The 245-nt window shown below is 35.1% G+C and overlaps 1 protein-coding gene across 1 annotated transcript in view; it reads right to left on the bottom strand.

The window, feature by feature from the left end:
• LOC119587742 (UDP-glycosyltransferase UGT5-like) overlaps window positions 1-245 on the bottom strand; it is a gene marked incomplete in the record, with an annotated part of 10,276 nt that overhangs the window by 9,303 nt on the left and 728 nt on the right.

Genomic DNA, 245 nt, shown 5'->3' with positions numbered 1-245 from the left:
ATTGAGTTTCGCATTACGTTACGTGTTTCTTGTGGACTTGTGAGATAATTTATACATATTCATCTAAGCTAACAGTGATTTAGTCATAACAAGTGCTATGAAAATGCGCGTAGATGAAAAAAAAAGTTGCGTTGAAAGAAAAATCAGTCGTTCTTTGTATTAGTGACTTGATATTCCTTCCTCCTCGGGCTGTTCGTGTGAACTTTCAATGCTTCGTGGAATGAAGAACAAAATAACGAATTACA

Source organism: Penaeus monodon, chromosome 23, assembly GCF_015228065.2.
Source record: "Penaeus monodon isolate SGIC_2016 chromosome 23, NSTDA_Pmon_1, whole genome shotgun sequence".
NCBI lineage: Eukaryota > Metazoa > Arthropoda > Malacostraca > Decapoda > Penaeidae > Penaeus > Penaeus monodon.
Note: the sequence above shows the minus strand (reverse complement) of the source record. Positions and strands in the feature narration are given on the sequence as shown.